We start from the raw sequence: 26,938 nt of genomic DNA, 5'->3' as shown, positions 1-26,938 counted from the left end.
CCGTTACATTGCACTTTTGGGCCATATGTTACATATAGAGACAGCATAACAGATACTTAACATATATTTTATTTTGTTTTGGAACTTCAAAGCGCAACTAATACATAAAATAAGTATATCAGTTACGTTGCAGTTCAGTACATTTGTTACACATAAAGACAGCGAAACAGTTACTGAACATATACGTTCTTTGCTTTAGTAACTGTTATTCGTAACTAATACACACAATATTATTGTATCTGTTACAGTGTATTTTGGGTCATATCTCACATATATAGACAACATAACAGACACATAACAGATACATTACTTGGTTTCGTAATTGTTATTCGTAACTAAAACATACGACATGACTGTATCCGTTACAGTGCACTTTTGGGCCACATGTTACATATAGAGACAGCATAACATATACTTAACATATAATATATTTTGTTTTGTAACTTCAAAGCGCAACTAATACATAAAATAAGTATATCAGTTACATTGCAGTTCAGTACATTTGTTACACATAAAGACAGCGAAACAGTAACTGAACATATACGTTCTTTGCTTTAGTAACTGTTATTCGTAACTAATACATACAATATTATTGTATCTGTTACAGTGTATTTTGGGTCATATCTCACATATATAGACAACACAACACACACATTACAGATACATTACTTCGTTTCGTAATTTTTATTCGTAACTAAAACATCATGACAGCATGACTGTTTCCGTTACATTGCACTTTTGGGCCACATGATACATATAGAGACAGCATATATACTTAGCATATAATTAATGGTGAAAAAAAACAGCCGCTCGAAGTGTCATTCCGTCCACCCACAGTTTTGACATACTGTCCTTATAACATCATTGTCTTCTGTTAATGGCTGCTACCTTCAGCCAGGCCACGAGGTGGTAGTATACGGTGGTTAAAGTTGAGGTCGCTGCATACTGTACCGATGAAGGTCAACAAACAGAAATTACAATAGACCGGTGCGCAGAGCGGGTGGTCATGTCATGACCTTGACATCCAGTTTTCCTGGGTATACCTAGCCTTGCCGCAAATGATCGCTACATGATATGATTGGCCATCGAGTCTCACGTGATTGCCTTACGTACCAGACATACGTCATATAGTCAGTGTTGGCCTATGTTATTGGCTACTGAAACTTACGTGACACAGAATTGATCTGCCTACATTGGACATTTTCTATCGAATCAAGCAGTGTATAAGGAAGATGTAGGCGTGGTTTAGGCTTCACTTACAACAGTTACAGCTGGCGATTGGCTATTGAGATGCCCGTAATAATTCTCCCATTTTGGTAAGATGGTAAAACAATTTCATGTAACATGAACGGGCTGTAACATTGTCTTTCTTGTGTAAACCCCTTTATCCGAAGAGCACGCGACGTGGAAGAGATAGGCTATAGCACCAGTCTATCAACACTATTGCGAACGTGCAGTGGCGTTGTCAGGGTGGCCTGGGGGGGGGGCGGAAGCACTTGCCCTCCCGCCACCAGGTGCCCCCAGATGAGATTTGGAGTGTCAAAAAATACTCAAACAAAAAATTATAAATTACTCTAATTCTTAAATTCTCAAAGCAAAAAAATTACTTCAAGTTGCAAAATATAGCACCAGATTGCATCTAAGGATCCTTAATTTACAAAACATGTCTCGAGGCGAAATGGTTAATTTCCATTTTATGTATAATGTTGTATCAGTCTAAATTAAAAAACGTAAATTCGGGAATCCCCTAGCTACGCCATTGTGCATGCATATACCCAGTAAACATTTTGACGTCGGACCCAGTACGCATCACACTGGCGGTCCGCTGGCGGTAAAACGCTGGAGGTCCGCCAACGGACCGATAGACATTGCTACTTGGAAAAACCCAGCGTTTTGCCGACAGCGGACCAATAGCGTATCGACACAAGCTCACATACACATTGACCAGCGGGTCTGTCCAAAATCTTAGGTCTCTATGTGAATGTTTAGTTAAAGATGAGTTTCTGTTAAACTATTTTACCTGTGCTTTTTGTATATATTTGCTCCTGTGGAGAGAAAAATTAAGAATACTTGGATTTTGTGTACATTAGTATAGGCCAGGTTTAGGTGCGGCTGCATGGGCTAATACGTTATTAGGCAACGGCTGGTGGTCCGCTAATGGACCGATAGATATTACAGCTGGCTTGTAAGTCCAGCGGAATGCCGACAGCAGTACCGCCGGAGGAAATATTGGATAGCTTTTATGCAGAGTTGGCGGGAAGTTACCTTACCACACTGGCACAATTAACAGAATAATATTTTCCTAAAACCTATATTCGCCAATAACTATAAGGTAATTAAAGATTGAGCTAACTCAAAGTAGTTAAATTTTGCTTACAATCCAATGTAATATATATTATCATACACTACATAATATTTGAAGGGGAAAAAAAATACTGATCGAACGAGTCTGACGGATACCACATTAAGAAATATTGGCAAGCGTTCGGGCAAAATGGGCGGGTAATACCCTTAACCACAGGAACACTTACAGAATAATATTTTCAACAAATTCGAATTCTGAAATAAATATTGAGCAATAACGTTATAAGCGATATCCAAATACTTGAATAAATTTCAACTATCCCAAGAAGTATTTATTAATCAACAATTTAGCGTAGTTGAGAGAAAACAGTTCAGAAAACATTTTTCACTGATCGAACGAGCCCTGGCATCCAATCGCTAAACCGCAATGCTCAGTGTCGTCAGATCAGTGTTACCAGAGTTAGCGTTTTTACACTAGATGTAGCGTTTTTAGTCATTTGTGGGGTTCTAGCGCACGTTTTTTCTAATTTTGGTTAATTCTACCGTTTTTTGCCTAAAACTAGTTAAATTTACCAAAAATTGACCACTTTTCAGATTTTTTAGACAAAATTCTTACTTGGAGACCCATCCAAATTTATTTTGAGTATTTTTGCCCAATCTTCGGAATTTCCTACCGAAAATTTCCATATTTTTTTCAAATTTTCTGGGTCAGACTATCACTCAAATCAACTATTCAAAATCTATTTTGTGATCGGTGACCATTCATCCTACGAATCTGTGCTAAATTGACTCCAAACAACATGAATGTTAGGGAAACTACCATTTAGCGTTTTCTAGGGTTTTATTTTCGCAAATCTAGTGTTTTTTCGTCAACTGTCGCTGGTAACGCTGCCTCAGATATAGCAGCTAGTTTGAAAAGCGGTTGCTTTCGTAATGCGTTACAACTCTTTCGATGTTGGATATCCTGATCTATTCTTTTGAAAGTACTTGCAGTCTGCAGATACAAATTTGCTTAAGAGGTATGTACCTGTTTTTTTCTTACTAAGGGTTGACAGTTGTACATAATTGATTTCGCAAGTATTTGAAGTGACTATTTTTTAAATAAACTTATACGTAATCTAGCGTTAGGCTAGAATGTATCGCTTAATGAAAAGCCTTTCGCGGGGTATGAATTACACATAGCCTACATTTGTAGGTGTTAATTGTGTTAGGCTGAGGAATAACGATCACACATGAAGGTAAACTAATGACCGTTGTTTGTGTAATAGCTAGGTTATGCCGAAACATTTGTTTGCTGACTGTATTAGAAGAAAACTGTTATCTGCAGAAGGTTAATCCTGTAAATATTACTAGATGACTATGGAAGGCTTCCTCCTAATTTTAAATATCATATTCTGAAATATATATTACTATACTAGTATAGTCAGTATTGCGAAGTTCGCCATACTGCGAAGATCGGCCACCCTTAAGAAATACACGATTTCACCATGAAAATCTATAGGAAGAGTCAAATTTCACCAAAAAGTACGAAGCTACAGTTAATTTATCTCCAAAATGACCCGTGTGCAAGAAATTACTTACATATTTGTCAATAAAATGACGAAGATCTATGAAGTCTGTTATAATTACTGAAAAAGCAACTGCGCCCCCAATTTTATCACCATCGCCACACTGTGGGTTGCGCGTCCGAACTTCGCAATACTCTAGCAAGAAATACCAGTTCCACAATCACGAAGAATCTTCTTGGAAAACAACGTGAAAACAGTTTGCAGGAAAGAAAGTTTGGCCGTGTATCGTACTATAACAAAATTCTCCCACCATATGAAGTATATTTTCAAATGATTTATACCAGAAGATTTAGTTTTGGGGTGTTTTAAGTCTTAAGTGGCCGAACTTCGAAGTCACCATCCTACTAGTTACTACTAGTAGTAGTAGTACACTAGTACTAGTAGGGGCCTAGGCCTAGTTTTCAATCATTTGGTATGTTACAGTATTGAAAAATCCTGGTCATCCATAACTTTTAAGAAATAATGTACTGTTTTATTTGTTTATAGCTAGGCCCCTAGGCCTAGTTAAGAAGGTAAAGACCCAATGTTAAAACCTTATTAATAATAATATAAGTATGGTTGTTTTTAAATATCAGGAATGGGTTGGTGGTTAAATCTTTTTGGATTTCATGTTTAGTGCTTAGGCTTCAAAGTTTATGTGACAAATTAAGCATTTTGGAGAACAATAGATCATCGTCATCATAGTTTATGATTACTCCTGTGGAGTATAGTGATACCCAGTAGCGTAGGAAGGTACTTTTGAGTGGGGGGCTGAAGACTGATGGCCGGCCTGGGGGAGGGTGCAATATGGCACACTTCAACAACCACTCCATTTTGTAAACTTAATTTTGTATTGTCACCTGGCCTTAGATGCAATTTGGTGCTTCAAATGAGATTTTTTTTCTCATTTCGAAATGAAAAAGGGGTTTTCTTACTTGCGAAGCGGGGGGGGGGGGGGCGGAATGATACTTCCGCCCCTCCACATTTTTCACTGGTTCATACGCCCTTGGTGATACCAACCAACACGATAATGAAAAATATTTCATGTCTAGCCTCTCGGCCTCTAAAAAAATTGTGGCTGCCTTATCTCTTTTTGTTGCTTTTTGTCTTGGCTACTGTCAATTTGAAATATTTGCATTGGGTCTATTCCATGTGCTCAGTTTCTGGTGAATCATTCTGTGCATGATTTCCAAGAAAATAGCTGCCTACATTGAAGTGACCCTCAGTTATAGTAAAGTTTATTTGCCCAATAGCTGAACTGCCTCTATGCTATGTCTGTATTGCATGCCAATATTTAACTCTATGGAAAGTTACTTTAAAGGGTTAAAAGTTTACAGTGTTGTGGGGAGAACTGTTTAAATTCCTTGGCAATAAATCATTGAAAGCATAGTTAGTGGAGGTAGTTTAGGTTCAATTTGCCCCTCTATTGTATTCCCAGGTGAATTAAATGGCAATGAAAGTAGATACAACTTTGGGCAAGCAGGAGGGTAATTACCAGTTGTTATTCTGTTTAAAAAGCTCTGCAGACAAAGTAACAAATAACATGATTTGTCTGTATTTGATGATGTAAATTTGACCTTTTATAGGGACACTGTAGGAAGTTCTCCAAAAAAAAAAAAAATAATTGAAGGGGTGATGCCCATTGTAAGTAATGGATACAGAATGAAGAGCTCTAGGTTGTTGTTTTTGGTTCTTTTTTTGCAGTAGATTAACAGAAAAAAAAGACTGGCGAAATCCCTGGCGAACTAAACAAGGAAAATACAAAATGAAGTTGATGGGCATGTCAACACTATTTTACAAGAAACATGCAATAATGATAACAACTTTGAGCTGCATGATGACACAGTTGAAGTTATTAGTGAAAGGATTCTAAGTATATAAAGGAGCGACAGATAGCCATTATAATATGCACAATATGTTGTTGTGAACTTATTTACTGTTAACTTTAATTTGCAGTATGCAAACACCAAAGTATTGTGTTGTTGTTGTTGTTTATTAAGGAAGATGGTCAGATGGAGTCAGCAGATTTAATCACAATTTATCATTTTTTCCATATCAGGATTTTCAGGAACTAAGTTAGAAGCCAGCGCATTACTATTACTGTGGGATCTTTAGAGGAATTTAATAACCTGGATGACTCTATTGAAACAAACAAGACTTTGGAAAGATATTTGGTAAGTCAGTTTAAAAGTGTAAGGGGAGTAATCAGAAAACAGGTTTCCAGAGTGTAATGTTAGTTTATCATTATAAATTTTAAGCCAAGTCAGGTGTTATTGTGTCAGTGGTCTGTACAAAATAAAATATTTCCTGAGGGGCTAATTTCCTTTTCCTGGGAGACAATTAAAACTCAAAGGTACAGTAGTAACAGACATGAAAGCATTTAGGTAACAAGAGTTTGGGCAGAAATGATTTTACATTGCGGTGCATTCTACAAAAGTGGGCTGTTAAATCAATCTTGTTTTTGACTGGACCCAGAAAGGAACATTGCAGCACTGCATTTCTAGTTCCTCTTAAAATATTGATAAGAAATTAGCAAAAGATGCCAAAGTGTGGGATGAATTACTTGAATATTTCTGTTTGTATAATAATTATTGAATGGTATCTGATTGACTTTTCTTTCTTTCTGTTGTTTCAAGAAGAAACGACTATCAATTCTTGGTGGCAACACGTTGAAGGAGTGCGTTAAAAGAATCCTGGGTGATGTATTGGCAAATGCAGTTGCTACCACACTGAACTGGACATGTACCACTGGGAAAACAGCCTTTGTGAAACTACATGTATGAAATACATAATTAAAAGTGAGTTTATATGTGTCATATTTGTTTTCAGCAGCAGTGAAGAGAACCTTGAGTTGTGGGGAAGGGGTTGTGCATTTGACTCATGGATCGGCCAACTTTTCAATGCAACACCCCTTCAACGAGAATTCTTGCATTAATATACATTGAATTCTGGTTATTCAAAAAGTTGCTACAAATATATGTTGATGTAAGATGTGTTGTTTCAGATGCAGTTGAAAAGCAGCATTCAGCATTGATTTTAAAGTTAATTCACCATATGATTTTATTGACCAGTCCATTGTCACTTTCTTTCCCAATTGATGGGACCTGGATTTGCAACAGTAATGCATGTGCTCAGTATAAAATGAAAGTAGGTGACTGTCAAAGGCAAAGGAAATATTTCGTATATCACTGAAAAAAATGGTAAATGTGTGAAAATGTGAATAATGTAGTTTAAGCAATTGTCATCATAATGTGAGACCCCAGCCGATACTCATAGCTAGTGTTACAGTTGGCACAGTATATAATTATCAAAAAGCTGTGACACGTTGAACTAGTCAGACAGGTGAAAATTTGCAGTAATTTTAATGTTTTAAATTTTATAATTTTAAGTTATTTTTTTTAAAAATTTGCATTTACAAAAAAACTTGCCATGTGCCACCTGTAACACATGTTACTGTGTTACGAGCACAGTACAGTAGTAACTGATGCATGGTTGTGGAACATGAACAGTAGTAACTGTTCTAGCTATGAGTATCGGGTAACCCATTATTGGCTTCATTTTATTGCTGGTGTAGAATGCAGTCTTTTATGTAATGTTTTGTGTAATGTGTTTCGATTAACAGAAGCTGTACGGAGAAACTGCACAATCGACTTCATTTGATATTCAGGCGACGGTGGTGAGATTTCTGAAGGATGCATCTGATTGTGAGGGAGGGCGAAAATCTCGGACTACACCACAAACAGTTGACGAGTGAATTTCTTTAGTGCTGTTGCAATATTTAACGCTGGAACTCACTTTCTCGCTTTGTAATTTATAGGCGTAATAATATGAGAGCAACTTATTTCACTGTGTTCGTCATTATTTCTTCATATGTAACCGCATGTGTAATTCAGTAAAATCTGCAGGTAGACCAATAGCTCTGTTCTGGTTATCAAAATACAAACCTTTTTTTGTGAAAAAATATTGTCAAAGTTATGTTAACTGGTTATGTAAAATGTTATTTAACAAAAACATTACAGTTTGGTTATTAAGATAGAAAACTATCTGTGTAACAATTCTCTTACAGTTACATTATAAGTTACATACAATATTTTGTAACAACAAAATTACAATTTGGTTATCAATTTACCAACTCTGTTGTGTAACAATACTATTACAGTTACCTCACTACGTTACATAATATTTTGTGGAACAATATCATTACAGTTTGATTATCGAGATGCCAAACATTTTGTTTAACAATTCTGTTATGGTTACATTATTAAGTGACGTAAAATATTACAAAACGGTTACAAGCTGGTACGTGCACGAGGTTACATGTATGTTACTAAATTATATAACCTAATGTTACAAAACATGTTACATAACATGTTAGGTAACTGGAGCAATACTATTATGCAAACATTTTGTGTAACAATTCTGTTACAGTTCCGTTATTAGGTGACATAAAATATTACGAAACGGTTACAAGCCCCTGCGTCCACAAGGTTACATGTATGTTACAAAATTATATAACCAAATGTTACAAAACATGTTACATAACATGTTAGGTAACTGGATCATTACTATTATGCAAACATTTTGTGTAACAATTATGTTAACGGTTACTTTATTAGGTGACGTAACATATTACGAAACTGTTACAAGCATGTGCGTCCACAAAGTTGCATGTCTGTTTCCGATTTATGTTATGTAACGTTACATAAAATGTATATGTAACTTTCACAAAACCGTTGCATAAAAAGTGTGTAGGGAATGCTTCTCCCTGACAGCCATGAAACGTTACTTGGCTCTTAATATTTGCCCAGTAATTTAAATCATCGCCGAAATTGCAATTCAATTTACAAAACATTAGCAACAAAAATATGATCAATTTCGAACCCATTCTTTTCAGAGTTTGAGCTCGTTCTCAAACGACGCTAGCACGTTCAGTGAGTAGTCGGTGTACAAGTCGATGAACTGACTATTTAAACATATCAAGCCTTACAATTGACTACTAAAATATTGGACGTCATAATAGAGTGTATAAGGCTTACTTTCGATTGTCAGACACTTATATTGTGATGCAGTTGCCATCATGTATGTCGCCCTCTGTTTATCTAGGCTGCATGTTTTTTTTTTTTACCACATGTGCTTTCCATGTAGACAGTGACGTAAGTATTGCAGTTCACGTAAAGTATGTTCATCAGTTCAGCTGTACATATCTCAAGACTTGTGAATGAATCTCCGCTCCCGTTCTAAATCGTTTTGATCGGTGGCCGCCCTGGCCCGTATTTGTATTTGTTTTGTGTTCACAGAATTTGATACACGTTTGTACGTATCGTTATAGAACTCTACTTCGGTATTTAAACCTCGTTTGTAACCATTTTTGTTGAAGTGCGTGCTTTTCTAATTAACATTGAGGATTTGGTGCTACCAAAGTAAAAGAGGTGTAGATGACGCAATACTTGTTTACCTGCATGGGGTCGTGAAGCACTTAGAACAACCCAAAACGTCAATGTGAGGTCAATCTTCATTGACTTCTCGAGTACATTTAACACTATTAAGCCCAATATTATAGTACAAACACTGTTAGACATGCAAGTGAACTAAAACATCGTACTATAGGTCCTCAATTATATATATATATATATATATATATATATACCACTGGTTTGACCCATAGGGGGAAATGCAAAAAAGTGTACCATAAGGGGAAATTGAGGGAAAACACGAATAAAATGGAAATAAATTATATTTTAATATCTAAATTTTCATGAAATACTTGTCATGATGTGCTCTAATGTGCTACATGTCTTTTGAGATTAAATTAATAAGATCTTAGGATATACCTTTTTTGGACCTTTAAAAATTTCCCCCGAACGTATTTTTCCTACTAATGAGGATTAGGGGGAAAAGTTTGTATTTCTCCTTAACAGTTTTTTGTATTTCTCCTTTACGGTTTCTTGTATATTTCTCCTAAACGTTGAAATAAGCAATTTTTCCTTTAAGGAGAAATACAAACATGTATTCGTAGTACAGAATTATGGTTACGGTGGGAGGATTGAGTGGTAGAGTAATTTCTCCGGAGACAAAACATATGATATGTAATAAAATTTGATGATGAATGAAAATAAGCAATAATATAATCTATGATAAGTTTAATATTATTTATTATATCATCAGACAGTGAGGAGCCCATATAAAAGCGCAATAAAAGGGCTGAAAAACTTCGAACTACTCACACGATCGCACTTATCCCACCTCCCTCCCCCTTTCCCTCTTTCGTGGGTAACTCTAGCCCAACCATCTGTTCAGAAAATCGGTAAAGGAAAGCTACCACGGGCGTTGTGGGTAGGGGCGGGTATTGCGACCCCTTTTAATACCCTATTAGTTTTCGAGAATTACAGTTTTCACTCTGGCTAATTATTAGTTTAGTTACACAAGGATCAGGAAGCTTTACAGTAGCTTATTTGAGACCCTATCCGTGATAGATCATGGATGAACACCGGCTTACTTCAAGCCTACTAATTTCGATAATTGTTCAGAGGGAAACTTGAAGAGGCAGGGGTGTGAATTCTCTCCCATTCCTGCTCCCGGGACGGCCTTTTAAAGTCCCCATCAGTTTTTTTTTCGATACATTTGTACCACTGGCCCTCACTTCACAATCTTTTTAATCACTCTGGTTAAGCAAGTAAGCAACCGAGTATAGTTATCTGCTTGAAAGCTACATAGACTATTTACTACAAAAGCTATATGTTAATGTAACAGTCAAAATTTGCATTTCTAATTAGATACATGTTTCTTGTATTTCTCCTTAACGTTGAAAAAAGCAGAAATTCCCTTAAGGAGAAATACAAACATGTATTCGTAGTACAGAATTATGGTTACGGTGGGGAGGATTGAGTGGTAGAGTAATTTCTCCGGGGACAAAACATATGATATGTAATAAAATTTAATGATAAATGAAAATAATCAATAATATAAACTATGATAAGTTTAATATTATTTATTATATCATCAGGAATGTGAGGGGTTCATATAAAAGCGCCAAAAAAGGGCAGAAAAACTTCAAACTACTTACACGGTCGAACTTACCCCAACTCCCTCCCCCTTTCCCTCTTTCATGGGAAACTCTAGCCCAACCATCTGTTCAGAAACGTTCAAGCGTCTCGTATATGAAAATCGGTAAAGAAAAGCTACCAGGGGCGTTGTCGGTAGGGGCGGGGATTGCGACCACTTTAATACCCTATTAGTTTTCGAGAATTACAGTCTCCACTCTGGCTAATTATTAGTTTAGTTACCCAAGGATCAGGAAGCTTTACAGTAGCTTATTTGAGGCCCTATCCGTGTTAGATCATGGATGAACACCGGCTTACTTCAAGCCTTCTATTTTCGATAATTGTTCAGAGGGAAACTTGAAGAGGCAGGGGTGTGAATTCTCTCCCATTCCTGCTCCCGGGACGGCCTTTTAAAGTCCCCATCAGTTTTTTTTTCGATACATTTGTACCACTGGCCCTCACTTCACAATCTTTTTAATCACTCTGGTTAAGCAAGTAAGCAACCGAGTATAGCTATCTGCTTGAAAGCTACATAGACTATTTACTACAAAAGCTATATGTTAATGTAACAGTCAAAATTTGTATTTCTAATTAGATACATGTTTCTTGTATTTCTCCTTAACGTTGAAAAAAGCAGAAATTCCCTTAAGGAGAAATACAAACATGTATTCGTAGTACAGAATTATGGTTACGGTGGGGAGGATTGAGTGGTAGAGTAATTTCTCCGGGGACAAAACATATGATATGTAATAAAATTTAATGATAAATGAAAATAATCAATAATATAAACTATGATAAGTTTAATATTATTTATTATATCATCAGGAATGTGAGGGGTTCATATAAAAGCGCCAAAAAAGGGCAGAAAAACTTCAAACTACTGACACGGTCGAACTTACCCCAACTCCCTCCCCCTTTCCCTCTTTCATGGGAAACTCTAGCCCAACCATCTGTTCAGAAACGTTCAAGCGTCTCGTATATGAAAATCGGTAAAGAAAAGCTACCAGGGGCGTTGTCGGTAGGGGCGGGGATTGCGACCACTTTAATACCCTATTAGTTTTCGAGAATTACAGTCTCCACTCTGGCTAATTATTAGTTTAGTTACCCAAGGATCAGGAAGCTTTACAGTAGCTTATTTGAGGCCCTATCCGTGTTAGATCATGGATGAACACCTGCTTACTTCAAGCCTTCTATTTTCGATAATTGTTCAGAGGGTAAAGAGGCAGGGGTGTGAATTCTCACCCATTCCTGCTCCCAGGACCGCCTTTTAAAGTCCCCATCAACTTTTTTTCTCGATGCATTTGTACCGCTGTCCATCACTTCACAATCTTATTAATCACTCTGGTTAAGCAAGTAAGCATCTGAGTATAGTCATCTGCTTGAAGGCTACATAGACTATTTACTACAAAAGCCATGTTAATGTAACAGCCAGAATTTGCATTTCTAATTAGATACAGGTTTCTTGTATTTCTCCTTAACGTTGAAATAAGCAAATTTTCCCTTAAGGAGAAATACAAACATGTATTCGTAGTACAGAATTATGGTAACGGTGGGGAGGATTGAGTGGTAGAGTAATTTCTCCGGGGACAAAACATATGATGTGTCATAAAATTTGAAGATAAATGAAAATAATCGATAATATAATCTATGATAAGTTTAATATTATTTATTATATCATCAGACTGTGAGGGGTTCATATAAAAGCGCAAAAAAAGGGCTGAAAAACTTCGAACTACTCACACGGTCGCACTCACCCCACCTCCCTCCCCTCTCCCTCTTTCGTGGGTAACTCTAGCCCAACCATCTGTTCAGAAACGTTCAAGCGTCTCGTTTACGGAATTAGGTAAAGGAAAGCTACCAGGGGCGTTGTGGGTATGGGCGGGGGTTGCGACCACTTTAATACCCTATTAGTTTTCGAGCATAACAGTATTCACTCTGGCTAATTATTAGTTTAGTTTAATTAAGTTACCCAAGGATCAGGAAGCTTTACAGTAGCTTATTTGAGAACCTATCCGTGATAGATCATGGATGAACACCGGCTTACTTCAAGCCTTCTACTTTCAATAATTGTTCAGAGGGTAAAGAGGCAGGGGTGTGAATTGTCTCCCATTCCTGCTCCCAGGACCGCCTTTTAAAGTCCCCATCAACTTTTTTTCGATACTTTGGTACCACTGACCCTCACTTCACAAACTTATTAATCACTCTGGTTAAGCAAGTAAGCAACTGAGTATATATAGTTATCTGCTTGAAGGCTACATAGACTATTTACTACAAAAGCTATGTTAATGTAACAGTCAAAATTTGCATTTCTAATTAGATACAGGTTTCTTGTATTTCTCCTTAACGTTGAAATAAGCAAAACCTCCCTTAAGGAGAAATACAAACATGTATTCGTAGTACAGAATTATGGTTACGGTGGGGAGGATTGAGTGGTAGAGTAATTTCTCCGGGGACAAAACATATGATATGTAATAAAATTTGATGATAAATGAAAATAATCAATAATATAAACTATGATAAGTTTAATATTATTTATTATATCATCAGGACTGTGAGGGGCACATTTAAAAACGCAATAAAATGGCTGAAAAACTTCGAACTACTCACACGGTCGCACTTACCCCACCCCCTTCCCCCTTCCCCTCTTTCATGGGCAACTCTAGCCCAACCATCTGTTCAGAAACGTTCAAGCGTCACGTTTACGGAATTAGGTAAAGGAAAGCTATCGAGGGCGTTGTGGGTAGGGGCGGGGATTGCGACCACTTTAATACCCTATTAGTTTTCGAGCATAGCAATATTCACTCTGGCTAATTATTAGTTGAGTTTAGTTACCCAAGGATCAGGAAGCTTTACAGTAGCTTATTTGAGAACCTATCCGTGATATATCATGGATGAACACCGGTTTACTTCAAGCCTTCTATTTTCAATAATTGTTCAGAGGGTAAAGAGGCAGGGGTGTGAATTCTCTCCCATTCCTGCTCCCGGGACCGCCTTTTAAAGTCCCCATCAACTTTTTTTTCTCGATACATTGGAACCACTGGCCCTCACTTCACTAACTTAGTAATCACTCTGGTTAAGCAAGTAAGCAACTGAGTATAGTTATCTGCTTGAAGGTTTCATAGACTATTTACTACAAGGTTATGTTAATGTAACAGTCAAAATTTGCATTTCTAATTAGATACAGGTTTCTTGTATTTCTCCTTAACGTTGAAATAAGCAAAACTTCCCTTAAGGAGAAATACAAACATGTATTCGTAGTACAGAATTATGGGTACGGTGGGGAGGATTGAGTGGTAAAGTAATTTCTCCGGCTACAAAACATATGATGTGTAATAAAATTTGATGATAAATGAAAATAATCAATAATATAAGCTATGATAAGTTTAATATTATTTATTATATCATCAGACTGTAAGGAGCCTATATAAAAGCGCAATAAAATGGCTGAAAAACTTCGAACTAATCACACGGTCGCACTTACCCTACCTCCCTTCCCCTTCCCCTCTTTCATGGGTAACTCTAGCCTTACAATCTGTTCTGAATCGTTCGAGCGTCTCGTATACGGAAATAGGTAAAGGAAAGCTACCAGGGGCGTTATGGGTAGGGGCGGGGATTGCGACCACTTTAATACCCTATTAGTTTTCGAGCATAACAGTATTCACTCTGGCTAATTAATAGTTTAGTTTAGTTACCCAAGGATCAGGAAGCTTTACAGTAGCTTATTTGAGACCCTATCCGTGATAGATCATGGATGAACACCGGCTTTCTTCAAGCCTACTAATTTCGATAATTGTTCAGAGGGTAAAGAGGCAGGGGTGTGAATTCTCTCCCATTCCTGCTCCCAGGACCGCCTTTTAAAGTCCCCATCAACTTTTTTTTCGATACTTTGGTACCAATGACCCTCACTTCACAAACTTAGTAATCACTCTGGTTAAGCAAGTAAACAACTGAGTATAGTTATCTGCTTTAAGGCTACATAGACTATTTACTACAAGGTTATATTAATGTAACAGTCAAAATTTGCATTTCTAATTAGATACAGGTTTCTTGTATTTCTCCTTAACGTTGAAATAAGCAAAACTTCCCTTAAGGAGAAATACAAACATGTATTCGTAGTACAGAATTATGGGTACGGTGGGGAGGATTGAGTGGTAAAGTAATTTCTCCGGCTACAAAACATATGATGTGTAATAAAATTTGATGATAAATAAAAATAATCAATAATATAAGCTATGATAAGTTTAATATTATTTATTATATCATCAGACTGTAAGGAGCCTATATAAAAGCGCAATAAAATGGCTGAAAAACTTCGAACTAATCACACGGTCGCACTTACCCTACCTCCCTTCCCCTTCCCCTCTTTCATGGGTAACTCTAGCCTTACCATCTGTTCTGAATCGTTCGAGCGTCTCGTATACGGAAATAGGTAAAGGAAAGCTACCAGGGGCGTTATGGGTAGGGGCGGGGATTGCGACCACTTTAATACCCTATTAGTTTTCGAGCATAACAGTATTCACTCTGGCTAATTAATAGTTTAGTTTAGTTACCCAAGGATCAGGAAGCTTTACAGTAGCTTATTTGAGACCCTATCCGTGATAGATCATGGATGAACACCGGCTTTCTTCAAGCCTACTAATTTCGATAATTGTTCAGAGGGTAAAGAGGCAGGGGTGTGAATTCTCTCCCATTCCTGCTCCCAGGACCGCCTTTTAAAGTCCCCATCAACTTTTTTTTCGATACTTTGGTACCAATGACCCTCACTTCACAAACTTAGTAATCACTCTGGTTAAGCAAGTAAACAACTGAGTATAGTTATCTGCTTTAAGGCTACATAGACTATTTACTACAAGGTTATATTAATGTAACAGTCAAAATTTGCATTTCTAATTAGATACACGTTTCTTGTATTTCTCCTTAACGTTGAAATAAGCAAAACTTCCCTTCAGGAGAAATACAAACATGTATTCGTAGTACAGAATTATGGGTACGGTGGGGAGGATTGAGTGGTAGAGTAATTTCTCCGGAGACAAAACATATGATATGTAATAAAATTTGATGATAAATAAAAATAATAAATAATATAAACTATGATAAGTTTAATATTATTTATTATATCATCAGACTGTAAGGAGCCTATATAAAAGCGCAATAAAATGGCTGAAAAACTTCGAACTAATCACACGGTCGCACTTACCCTACCTCCCTTCCCCTTCCCCTCTTTCATGGGTAACTCTAGCCTTACCATCTGTTCTGAATCGTTCGAGCGTCTCGTATACGGAAATAGGTAAAGGAAAGCTACCAGGGCGTTATGGGTAGGGGCGGGGATTGCGACCACTTTAATACCCTATTAGTTTTCGAGCATAACAGTATTCACTCTGGCTAATTATTAGTTTAGTTTAGTTACCCAAGGATCAGGAAGCTTTACAGTAGCTTATTTGAGACCCTATCCGTGATAGATCATGGATGAACACCGGCTTTCTTCAAGCCTTCTGTTTTCGATAATTGTTCAGAGGGTAAAGAGGCAGGGGTGTGAATTGTCACCCATTCCTCCTCCCAGGACCGCCTTTTAAAGTCCCCATCAACTTTTTTCGATACTTTGGTTCCACTGACCCTCACTTCACAAACTTATTAATCACTCTGGTTAAGCAAGTAAGCAACTGGGTATAGTTATCTGCTTGAAGGCTACATTGATTACTTACTACAAAAGCTATGTTAATGTGACAGTCAAAATTTGCATTTCTAATTAGATACACGTTTCTTGTATTTCTCCTTAACGTTGAAATAAGCAAAACTTCCCTTAAGGAGAAATACAAACATGTATTCGTAGTACAGAATTATGGTTCGGTGGGGAGGATTGAGTGGTAGAGTAATTTCTCCGGGGACAAAACATATGATATGTAATAAAATTTGATGATAAATAAAAATAATAAATAATATAAACTATGATAAGTTTAATATTATTTATTATATCATCAGACTGTAAGGAGCCTATATAAAAGCGCAATAAAATGGCTGAAAAACTTCGAACTAATCACACGGTCGCACTTACCCTACCTCCCTTCCCCCTTCCCCTCTTTCATGGGCAACTCTAGCCCAACCATCTGTTCAGAAACGTTCAAGCGTCACGTTTACGGAATTAGGTAAAGGAAAGCTATCGAGGGCGTTGTGGGTAGGGGCGGGGATTGCGACCACTTTAATACCCTATTAGTTTTCGAGCATAACAGTATTCACTCTGGCTAATTATTAGTATAGTTTAGTTACCCAAGGATCAGGAAGCTTTACAGTAGCTTATTTGAGAACCTATCCGTGTTAGATCATTGATGAACACCGGCTTACTTCAAGCCTTCTATTTTCGATAATTGTTCAGAGGGTAAAGAGGCAGGGGTGTGAATTTTCTACCATGCCTGCTCCCGAGAACGCCTTTTTAAGTCCCCATCAACTTTTTGCGATACTTTGGTACCACTTGCCCTCACTCCACAAACTTATTTATCACTCTGGTTAAGCAAGTAAGCAACTGAGTATAGTTATCTGCTTAAAGGCTACATAGACTATTTACTACAAAAGCTATGTTAATGTAACAGTCAAAATTTGCATTTCTAATTAAATACAGGTTTCTTGTATTTCTCCTTAACGTTGAAATAAGCAAAACTTCCCTTAAGGAGAAATACAAACATGTATTCGTTGTACAGAATTATGGTAACGGTGGGGAGTATTGATTGGTAGAGTAATTTCTCCGGGGACAAAACATATGATATGTAATAAAATTTGATGATAAATGAAAATAATCAATAATATAAACTATGATAAGTTTAATATTATTTATTATATCATCAGGAATGTGAGGGGTTCATATAAAAGCGCAATAAAAGGGCTGAAAAACTTCAAACTTCTCACACGGTCGCACTTACACTACCTCCCTTCCCCCTTCCCCTCTTTCATGGGAAACTCTAGCCCAACCATCTGTTCTGAATCGTTCGAGCGTCTCGTATACGGAAATAGGTAAAGGAAAGCTACCAGGGGCGTTATGGGTAGGGGCGGGGATTGCGACCACTTTAATACCCTATTAGTTTTCGAGCATAACAGTATTCACTCTGGCTAATTATTAGTTTAGTTTAGTTACCCAAGGATCAGGAAGCTTTACAGTAGCTTATTTGAGACCCTATCCGTGATAGATCATGGATGAACACCGGCTTTCTTCAAGCCTTCTGTTTTCGATAAATGTTCAGAGGGTAAAGAGGCAGGGGTGTGAATTGTCACCCATTCCTGCTCCCAGGACCGCCTTTTAAAGTCCCCATCAACTTTTTTTCGATACTTTGGAACCACTGACTCTCACTTCACAAACTTATTAAACACTCTGGTTAAGCAAGTAAGCAACTGAGTATAGTTATCTGCTTGAAGGCTACATTGATTACTTACTACAAAAGCTATGTTAATGTGACAGTCAAAATGTGCATTTCTAATTAGATACAGGTTTCTTGTATTTCTCCTTAACGTAAAATAAGCAAAACTTCCCTTAAGGAGAAATACAAACATGTATTCGTAGTACAGAATTATGGTTACGGTGCGGAGGATTGAGTGGTAGAGTAATTTCTCCGGGGACAAAACATATGATATGTAATAAAATTTGATGATAAATGAAAATAATAAATAATATAAACTATGATAAGTAAAATATTATTTATTATATCATCAGACTGTAAGGAGCCTATATAAAAGCGCAATAAAATGGCTGAAAAACTTTAAACTACTCACACGGTCGCACTTACCCCACCCCCTTCCCCCTTCCCCTCTTTCATGGGCAACTCTAGCCCAACCATCTGTTCAGAAACGTTCAAGCGTCACGTTTACGGAATTAGGTAAAGGAAAGCTATCGAGGGCGTTGTGGGTAGGGGCGGGGATTGCGACCACTTTAATACCCTATTAGTTTTCGAGCATAACAGTATTCACTCTGGCTAATTATTAGTATAGTTTAGTTACCCAAGGATCAGGAAGCTTTACAGTAGCTTATTTGAGAACCTATCCGTGTTAGATCATGGATGAACACCGGCTTACTTCAAGCCTTCTATTTTCGATAATTGTTCAGAGGGTAAAGAGGCAGGGGTGTGAATTTTCTACCATGCCTGCTCCCGAGAACGCCTTTTTAAGTCCCCATCAACTTTTTGCGATACTTTGGTACCACTTGCCCTCACTTCACAAACTTATTTATCACTCTGGTTAAGCAAGTAAGCAACTGAGTATAGTTATCTGCTTAAAGGCTACATAGACTATTTACTACAAAAGCTATGTTAATGTAACAGTCAAAATTTGCATTTCTAATTAAATACAGGTTTCTTGTATTTCTCCTTAACGTTGAAATAAGCAAAACTTCCCTTAAGGAGAAATACAAACATGTATTCGTTGTACAGAATTATGGTAACGGTGGGGAGTATTGAGTGGTAGAGTAATTTCTCCGGGGACAAAACATATGATATGTAATAAAATTTGATGATAAATGAAAATAATCAATAATATAAACTATGATAAGTTTAATATTATTTATTATATCATCAGGAATGTAAGGAGCCTATATAAAAGCGCAATAAAATGGCTGAAAAACTTCGAACTAATCACACGGTCGCACTTACCCTACCTCCCTTCCCCCATCTCCCTTCCCCTCTTTCATGGGTAACTCTAGCCCAACCATCTGTTCTGAATCGTTCGAGCGTCTCGTATACGGAAACAGGTAAAGGAAAGCTACCAGGGGCGTTATGGGTAGGGGCGGGGATTGCGACCACTTTAATACCCTATTAGTTTTCGAGCATAACAGTATTCACTCTGGCTAATTATTAGTTTAGTTTAGTTACCCAAGGATCAGGAAGCTTTACAGTAGCTTATTTGAGACCCTATCCGTGATAGATCATGGATGAACACCGGCTTTCTTCAAGCCTTCTGTTTTCGATAAACGTTCAGAGGGTAAAGAGGCAGGGGTGTGAATTGTCACCCATTCCTGCTCCCAGGACCGCCTTTTAAAGTCCCCATCAACTTTTTTTTCGATACTTTGGAACCACTGACCCTCACTTCACAAACTTATTAAACACTCTGGTTAAGCAAGTAAGCAACTGAGTATAGTTATCTGCTTGAAGGCTACATTGATTACTTACTACAAAAGCTATGTTAATGTGACAGTCAAAATGTGCATTTCTAATTAGATACAGGTTTCTTGTATTTCTCCTTAACGTAAAATAAGCAAAACTTCCCTTAAGGAGAAATACAAACATGTATTCGTAGTACAGAATTATGGGTACGGTGGGGAGGATTGAGTGGTAGAGTAATTTCTCCGGGGACAAAACATATGATATGTAATAAAATTTGATGGTAAATAAAAATAATAAATAATATAAACTATGATAAGTTTAATATTATTTATTATATCATCAGACTGTAAGGAGCCTATATAAAAGCGCAATAAAATGGCTGAAAAACTTCGAACTAATCACACGGTCGCACTTACCCTACCTCCCTTCCCCTTCCCCTCTTTCATGGGTAACTCTAGCCCAACCATCTGTTCTGAATCGTTCGAGCGTCTCGTATACGGAAATAGGTAAAGGAAAGCTACCAGGGGCGTTATGGGTAGGGGCGGGGATTGCGACCACTTTAATACCCTATTAGTTTTCGAGCATAACAGTATTCACTCTGGCTAATTATTAGTTTAGTTTAGTTACCCAAGGATCAGGAAGCTTTACAGTAGCTTATTTGAGACCCTATCCGTGATAGATCATGGATGAACACCGGCTTTCTTCAAGCCTTCTGTTTTCGATAAATGTTCAGAGGGTAAAGAGGCAGGGGTGTGAATTGTCACCCATTCCTGCTCCCAGGACCGCCTTTTAAAGTCCCCATCAACTTTTTTTCGATACTTTGGAACCACTGACCCTCACTTCACAAACTTATTAAACACTCTGGTTAAGCAAGTAAGCAACTGAGTATAGTTATCTGCTTGAAGGCTACATTGATTACTTACTACAAAAGCTATGTTAATGTGACAGTCAAAATGTGCATTTCTAATTAGATACAGGTTTCTTGTATTTCTCCTTAACGTAAAATAAGCAAAACTTCCCTTAAGGAGAAATACAAACATGTATTCGTAGTACAGAATTATGGGTACGGTGGGGAGGATTGAGTGGTAGAGTAATTTCTCCGGGGACAAAACATATGATATGTAATAAAATTTGATGGTAAATAAAAATAATAAATAATATAAACTATGATAAGTTTAATATTATTTATTATATCATCAGACTGTAAGGAGCCTATATAAAAGCGCAATAAAATGGCTGAAAAACTTCGAACTAATCACACGGTCGCACTTACCCTACCTCCCTTCCCCTTCCCCTCTTTCATGGGTAACTCTAGCCCAACCATCTGTTCTGAATCGTTCGAGCGTCTCGTATACGGAAAAAGGTAAAGGAAAGCTACCAGGGGCCTTATGGGTAGGGGCGGGGATTGCGACCACTTTAATACCCTATTAGTTTTCGAGCATAACAGTATTCACTCTGGCTAATTATTAGTTTAGTTTAGTTACCCAAGGATCAGGAAGCTTTACAGTAGCTTATTTGAGACCTTATCCGTGATAGATCATGGATGAACACCGGCTTTCTTCAAGCCTTCAGTTTTCGATAATTGTTCAGAGGGTAAAGAGGCAGGGGTGTGAATTGTCACCCATTCCTGCTCCCAGGACCGCCTTTTAAAGTCCCCATCAACTTTTTTTCGATACTTTGGTACCACTGACCCTCACTTCACAAACTTATTAAACACTCTGGTTAAGCAAGTAAGCAACTGAGTATAGTTATCTGCTTGAAGGCTACATTGATTACTTACTACAAAAGCTATGTTAATGTGACAGTCAAAATGTGCATTTCTAATTAGATACAGGTTTCTTGTATTTCTCCTTAACGTTGAAATAAGCAAAACTTCCCTTAAGGAGAAATACAAACATGTATTCGTAGTACAGAATTATGGTTACGGTGGGGAGGATTGAGTGGTAGAGTAATTTCTCCGGGGACAAAACATATGATATGTAATAAAATTTGATGATAAATGAAAATAATAAATAATATAAACTATGATAAGTTAAATATTATTTATTATATCATCAGACTGTAAGGAGCCTATATAAAAGCGCAATAAAATGGCTGAAAAACTTCGAACTAATCACACGGTCGCACTTACCCTACCTACCTTCCCCCATCTCCCTTCCTCTCTTTCATGGGTAACTCTAGCCTTACCATCTGTTCTGAATCGTTCGAGCGTCTCGTATACGGAAATAGGTAAAGGAAAGCTACCAGGGGCGTTATGGGTAGGGGCGGGGATTGCGACCACTTTAATACCCTATTAGTTTTCGAGCATAACAGTATTCACTCTGGCTAATTAAAGTTTAGTTTAGTTACCCAAGGATCAGGAAGCTTTACAGTAGCTTATTTGAGAACCTATCCGTGTTAGATCATGGATGAACACCGGCTTACTTCAAGCCTTCTACTTTCAATAATTGTTCAGAGGGTAAAGAGGCAGGGGTGTGAATTCTCTCCCATTCCTGCTCCCAGGACCGCCTTTTAAAGTCCCCATCAACTTTTTTTCGATACTTTGGAACCACTGACCCTCACTTCACAAACTTATTAAACAATCTGGTTAAGCAAGTAAGCAACTGAGTATAGTTATCTGCTTGAAGGCTACTTTGATTACTTACTACAAAAGCTATGTTAATGTGACAGTCAAAATTTGCATTTCTAATTAGATACAGGTTTCTTGTATTTCTCCTTAACGTTGAAATAAGCAAAACTTCCCTTAAGGAGAAATACAAACATGTATTCGTAGTACAGAATTATGGTAACGGTGGGAGGATTGAGTGGTAGAGTAATTTCTCCGGGGACAAAACATATTATATGTAATAAAATTTGATGATAAATGAAAATAATCAATAATATAAACTATGATAAGTTTAATATTATTTATTATATCATCAGACTGTAAGGAGCCTATATAAAAGCGCAATAAAATGGCTGAAAAACTTCGAACTAATCACACGGTCGCACTTACCCTACCTCCCTTCCCCTTCCCCTCTTTCATGGGTAACTCTAGCCTTACCATCTGTTCTGAATCGTTCGAGCGTCTCGTATACGGAAATAGGTAAAGGAAAGCTACCAGGGGCGTTATGGGTAGGGGCGGGGATTGCGACCACTTTAATACCCTATTAGTTTTCGAGCATAACAGTATTCACTCTGGCTAATTATTAGTTTAGTTTAGTTACCCAAGGATCAGGAAGCTTTACAGTAGCTTATTTGAGACCCTATCCGTGATAGATCATGGATGAACACCGGCTTTCTTCAAGCCTTCTGTTTTCGATAAACGTTCAGAGGGTAAAGAGGCAGGGGTGTGAATTGTCACCCATTCCTGCTCCCAGGACCGCCTTTTAAAGTCCCCATCAACTTTTTTTTCGATACTTTGGAACCACTGACCCTCACTTCACAAACTTATTAAACACTCTGGTTAAGCAAGTAAGCAACTGAGTATAGTTATCTGCTTGAAGGCTACATTGATTACTTACTACAAAAGCTATGTTAATGTGACAGTCAAAATGTGCATTTCTAATTAGATACAGGTTTCTTGTATTTCTCCTTAACGTAAAATAAGCAAAACTTCCCTTAAGGAGAAATACAAACATGTATTCGTAGTACAGAATTATGGGTACGGTGGGGAGGATTGAGTGGTAGAGTAATTTCTCCGGGGACAAAACATATGATATGTAATAAAATTTGATGGTAAATAAAAATAATAAATAATATAAACTATGATAAGTTTAATATTATTTATTATATCATCAGACTGTAAGGAGCCTATATAAAAGCGCAATAAAATGGCTGAAAAACTTCGAACTAATCACACGGTCGCACTTACCCTACCTCCCTTCCCCTTCCCCTCTTTCATGGGTAACTCTAGCCCAACCATCTGTTCTGAATCGTTCGAGCGTCTCGTATACGGAAATAGGTAAAGGAAAGCTACCAGGGGCGTTATGGGTAGGGGCGGGGATTGCGACCACTTTAATACCCTATTAGTTTTCGAGCATAACAGTATTCACTCTGGCTAATTATTAGTTTAGTTTAGTTACCCAAGGATCAGGAAGCTTTACAGTAGCTTATTTGAGACCCTATCCGTGATAGATCATGGATGAACACCGGCTTTCTTCAAGCCTTCTGTTTTCGATAAATGTTCAGAGGGTAAAGAGGCAGGGGTGTGAATTGTCACCCATTCCTGCTCCCAGGACCGCCTTTTAAAGTCCCCATCAACTTTTTTTCGATACTTTGGAACCACTGACCCTCACTTCACAAACTTATTAAACACTCTGGTTAAGCAAGTAAGCAACTGAGTATAGTTATCTGCTTGAAGGCTACATTGATTACTTACTACAAAAGCTATGTTAATGTGACAGTCAAAATGTGCATTTCTAATTAGATACAGGTTTCTTGTATTTCTCCTTAACGTAAAATAAGCAAAACTTCCCTTAAGGAGAAATACAAACATGTATTCGTAGTACAGAATTATGGGTACGGTGGGGAGGATTGAGTGGTAGAGTAATTTCTCCGGGGACAAAACATATGATATGTAATAAAATTTGATGGTAAATAAAAATAATAAATAATATAAACTATGATAAGTTTAATATTATTTATTATATCATCAGACTGTAAGGAGCCTATATAAAAGCGCAATAAAATGGCTGAAAAACTTCGAACTAATCACACGGTCGCACTTACCCTACCTCCCTTCCCCTTCCCCTCTTTCATGGGTAACTCTAGCCCAACCATCTGTTCTGAATCGTTCGAGCGTCTCGTATACGGAAAAAGGTAAAGGAAAGCTACCAGGGGCCTTATGGGTAGGGGCGGGGATTGCGACCACTTTAATACCCTATTAGTTTTCGAGCATAACAGTATTCACTCTGGCTAATTATTAGTTTAGTTTAGTTACCCAAGGATCAGGAAGCTTTACAGTAGCTTATTTGAGACCTTATCCGTGATAGATCATGGATGAACACCGGCTTTCTTCAAGCCTTCAGTTTTCGATAATTGTTCAGAGGGTAAAGAGGCAGGGGTGTGAATTGTCACCCATTCCTGCTCCCAGGACCGCCTTTTAAAGTCCCCATCAACTTTTTTTCGATACTTTGGTACCACTGACCCTCACTTCACAAACTTATTAAACACTCTGGTTAAGCAAGTAAGCAACTGAGTATAGTTATCTGCTTGAAGGCTACATTGATTACTTACTACAAAAGCTATGTTAATGTGACAGTCAAAATGTGCATTTCTAATTAGATACAGGTTTCTTGTATTTCTCCTTAACGTTGAAATAAGCAAAACTTCCCTTAAGGAGAAATACAAACATGTATTCGTAGTACAGAATTATGGTTACGGTGGGGAGGATTGAGTGGTAGAGTAATTTCTCCGGGGACAAAACATATGATATGTAATAAAATTTGATGATAAATGAAAATAATAAATAATATAAACTATGATAAGTTAAATATTATTTATTATATCATCAGACTGTAAGGAGCCTATATAAAAGCGCAATAAAATGGCTGAAAAACTTCGAACTAATCACACGGTCGCACTTACCCTACCTCCCTTCCCCCATCTCCCTTCCTCTCTTTCATGGGTAACTCTAGCCTTACCATCTGTTCTGAATCGTTCGAGCGTCTCGTATACGGAAATAGGTAAAGGAAAGCTACCAGGGGCGTTATGGGTAGGGGCGGGGATTGCGACCACTTTAATACCCTATTAGTTTTCGAGCATAACAGTATTCACTCTGGCTAATTAAAGTTTAGTTTAGTTACCCAAGGATCAGGAAGCTTTACAGTAGCTTATTTGAGAACCTATCCGTGTTAGATCATGGATGAACACCGGCTTACTTCAAGCCTTCTACTTTCAATAATTGTTCAGAGGGTAAAGAGGCAGGGGTGTGAATTCTCTCCCATTCCTGCTCCCAGGACCGCCTTTTAAAGTCCCCATCAACTTTTTTTCGATACTTTGGAACCACTGACCCTCACTTCACAAACTTATTAAACAATCTGGTTAAGCAAGTAAGCAACTGAGTATAGTTATCTGCTTGAAGGCTACTTTGATTACTTACTACAAAAGCTATGTTAATGTGACAGTCAAAATTTGCATTTCTAATTAGATACAGGTTTCTTGTATTTCTCCTTAACGTTGAAATAAGCAAAACTTCCCTTAAGGAGAAATACAAACATGTATTCGTAGTACAGAATTATGGTAACGGTGGGAGGATTGAGTGGTAGAGTAATTTCTCCGGGGACAAAACATATTATATGTAATAAAATTTGATGATAAATGAAAATAATCAATAATATAAACTATGATAAGTTTAATATTATTTATTATATCATCAGACTGTAAGGAGCCTATATAAAAGCGCAATAAAATGGCTGAAAAACTTCGAACTAATCACACGGTCGCACTTACCCTACCTCCCTTCCCCTTCCCCTCTTTCATGGGTAACTCTAGCCTTACCATCTGTTCTGAATCGTTCGAGCGTCTCGTATACGGAAATAGGTAAAGGAAAGCTACCAGGGGCGTTATGGGTAGGGGCGGGGATTGCGACCACTTTAATACCCTATTAGTTTTCGAGCATAACAGTATTCACTCTGGCTAATTATTAGTTTAGTTTAGTTACCCAAGGATCAGGAAGCTTTACAGTAGCTTATTTGAGACCCTATCCGTGATAGATCATGGATGAACACCGGCTTTCTTCAAGCCTTCTGTTTTCGATAAATGTTCAGAGGGTAAAGAGGCAGGGGTGTGAATTGTCACCCATTCCTGCTCCCAGGACCGCCTTTTAAAGTCCCCATCAACTTTTTTTCGATACTTTGGAACCACTGACCCTCACTTCACAAACTTATTAAACACTCTGGTTAAGCAAGTAAGCAACTGAGTATAGTTATCTGCTTGAAGGCTACATTGATTACTTACTACAAAAGCTATGTTAATGTGACAGTCAAAA

General features: G+C 37.5%; 1 long non-coding RNA gene across 1 annotated transcript; it reads left to right on the top strand.

The window, feature by feature from the left end:
• Positions 1 to 1,934: 1,934 nt before the first annotated feature.
• Positions 1,935 to 6,643, top strand: LOC139982812 (uncharacterized). The gene is made up of 3 exons (XR_011798363.1): positions 1,935 to 3,323; positions 5,911 to 6,025; positions 6,491 to 6,643. It is a non-coding gene; the product is annotated as an uncharacterized lncRNA (long non-coding RNA).
• Positions 6,644 to 26,938: the final 20,295 nt, after the last annotated feature.

The sequence above is a fragment of the Apostichopus japonicus genome, chromosome 16 (assembly GCF_037975245.1).
Source record: "Apostichopus japonicus isolate 1M-3 chromosome 16, ASM3797524v1, whole genome shotgun sequence".
Classification (NCBI taxonomy): Eukaryota; Metazoa; Echinodermata; class Holothuroidea; order Aspidochirotida; family Stichopodidae; genus Apostichopus; species Apostichopus japonicus.
This window is presented reverse-complemented; position numbering and strand designations above follow the sequence as displayed.